Here is a 2,628-nt window from a genome sequence, read left to right on the forward strand (position 1 = left end):
AGGGACGAAATGCCAATGGATTAAGTATAATACACGTTGCGGGCTATTACTAGCCTCCCAGGAATGACCCTAAACCGCTCTAAAACCATACCTATATTCACCACAGTATAAAACGGGAATGTATGGATGGAATTTTTTTTTAATTTTTTTCACATCTTGAACGATAGATACTCGATGGGCCATAGTATTGCATCCATAGCTATAATATAGAATAATAGTTATAGCCCTGCAAACAAGGTGACCGACTCCACACACACATCGAAATTTGAAATGTATTAGAAGGATACGCCCCCCATATCCCGTTCCCAGCGTGGCAGAGAAAGAGTTAAAGGCGAAAGTGAAAGTAAATAAAAACACAACCTTGCCACTGAAGACTGAATATAACCCCAGGGTCCCCGCTCCTTCAGTGGCAGCAGGGTTGATGCATTTGTGTTCACTATAAGAGCACGATGCAGGTGCGGCAGCGGAGAGAGAGCGCTGTAGGCAACGAGAGAGACATCCAGAGTTCGCTGCTGTCGCTGCTGCGCTGTAAGGTCACCGGGTGCGTTTGATTCAGTCCGCAGGCCATGTACACAACACGCCTAATAGACTCCGTGTGTGACTTGGAGCGAACAGGATGAGTTTTCTTGGTGCCGTGTCTTAATCACAGGCTGTGAATACGGGGCCTTGCGGGCCAAGTCTGGCAAGCAGGCCTTTGGGAAGTGTTTTGCAGCATAGACTCCCCCGACGGCCCGTCCTCCTGGCCTGCTGCCCTCTCTATGGGGCAGAGGACTGTGACGAGGCGCCTGCTGCAGAGCTTCTTCAGGGGCGTCCTCAACGGGGGGCCTGGGCGGCAGGCTTCTTTGGACGCTGGACTCTCCTTGGAGGAGAAACTTTCAAATGTTTACAATATATATATATATATATATATATATATATATATATATATATATTTTTTTTTTACAATCTTTACACTTCTCATAATCTTCCTGGTCACTTTACACTTGACCATTTTTACACTTATTACTGCACATGTTACTGTATATTTCTGTATATCTTTGGCTGTACATTTTATATTTCAGATTTTTGAATGTATATACATACCAGAATGTATATCCCGGACCATTATTTTATTCTTCTATTCTTATTTTTATTCTTATTTTCACATTGTTATATTCTTATTCTTAGTTTAGTCTTATTGACGATACCTAAATGTTTATTGTTTACTGTGAGCGATCTGTAGTGCCGAATATCCCTCGGGGTAAATAAAGGATTTATATTATATTCTATTCTATTCTCACTGCAGCAGTCAGACATTTGATTTGATTTATTTGACATTCAGTTAAAAAAAACACATGACATGCATCTCAAGCAAAAACGTCAAGGTATAGGCACAATACAAGTCATGGACTTATTTCCATTGGGTCCTTGGTCTCAGACATAATAAAACAATACAACAAATAGCATCGGTACATAATATTTACATGAACATCTTCGCTCTTAAGCCCGGAGCCTATTTCTGAGAATCTGCCTAAAATACATACCTAAGTGATGGGATATTGCTCCCCTTCAACTGCTGGAAGTGCTGTTTACCAACAGCTGGCTCCAGGTCGTGCTCCTGGGATAGATAGGCTGCCCGCCGGCTTTTATAAGTGTTCTGGGACATCTGGGGGGTTGATTTCCTATAGGTACCAGCGGAGTGTTTGCGTTTGCAAAAAAGGGACTCACTACCAGCTTCCACTACCAAACTGGCACCACGCTAAAACAGATTGTGGAGATAGGTCTGGTAATGTGAGACCAGTGTGTGTTGTTGTGTGATCCGTTTGTAGATAATTCCGTGGGTTCATCTTTGGCGGACACACTAGCTATAGCAGCAGCTGATGCCGTGGAGAGAGAGAGCTGATTGGATCCCGGAGCTAGTCGTAGTCTTCATTCATATGGAGGAAGTATTTTAGAACAAAATGACACTTGAGTGGGAAAAACATTGATGTGTAATTAAATCAGGTTTTTATGAGCTGTGCCTGTGTGGTAAAATTATTATATTATGTATTATGTACAATTGGAATGACGGCACCCCTGGACAGTTACGGCACACACTGGGAACCACTGTGCTATTTAAAATTATTTAAATTTAAATGTATTTTATTTTATAGCCATTGTTTTTTTTCAGCATTCTGCCAGTCTGCCTGTCGTTACACCTGTATCCTGGCACAGAGGAGTGGGCAGACAGTGACAGTGGCTCATGAGGTAGAGCGGTCGTCTGGTCACCGGAAGGTTCCCAGTTCGATTCCCGCTCCACCCGGGCAGCGTGTCCAAGTGTCCTTCAGCAAAGACACTTAAACCCCTAACTGCTCCCGGTGTGTGTGCAAGGGTTGGCACCTTGCATGGTTGCCTCTGCTGTCGGTGTGTGAATGTGTGAGTGAATGTGAAGTGAAGCACTTTGGATAAAAGCTGCTATATAAATGCACCATTTCCAGAGGAGGGCTCCCCCTTTCTGTCCCGCATCTGAATCCCTGTCCCTTTTATGCATCTGTTGTCCAGGTTAGAGGGGCTCTTTTAGGCTGATGAGGGGCTGGGGGAGGTTTTTCTCTTTTGATTTGTTTACTTTTGGTCCTAGATACACCATGATCAAAAAGCCTTTTTTTTTTA

At 43.5% G+C, this 2,628-nt stretch overlaps 1 protein-coding gene across 1 annotated transcript in view; it reads left to right on the forward strand.

Moving 5' to 3' along the window:
- LOC311225697 (1-phosphatidylinositol 4,5-bisphosphate phosphodiesterase eta-1-like) overlaps window positions 1-2,628 on the forward strand; it is a gene marked incomplete at both ends in the record, with an annotated part of 154,140 nt that overhangs the window by 90,861 nt on the left and 60,651 nt on the right. The gene's annotated exons all lie outside the window — the stretch shown is intronic.

The sequence above is a fragment of the Notolepis coatsorum genome (assembly GCF_963971535.1).
Source record: "Notolepis coatsorum genome assembly, chromosome: 1".
NCBI lineage: Eukaryota > Metazoa > Chordata > Actinopteri > Aulopiformes > Paralepididae > Notolepis > Notolepis coatsorum.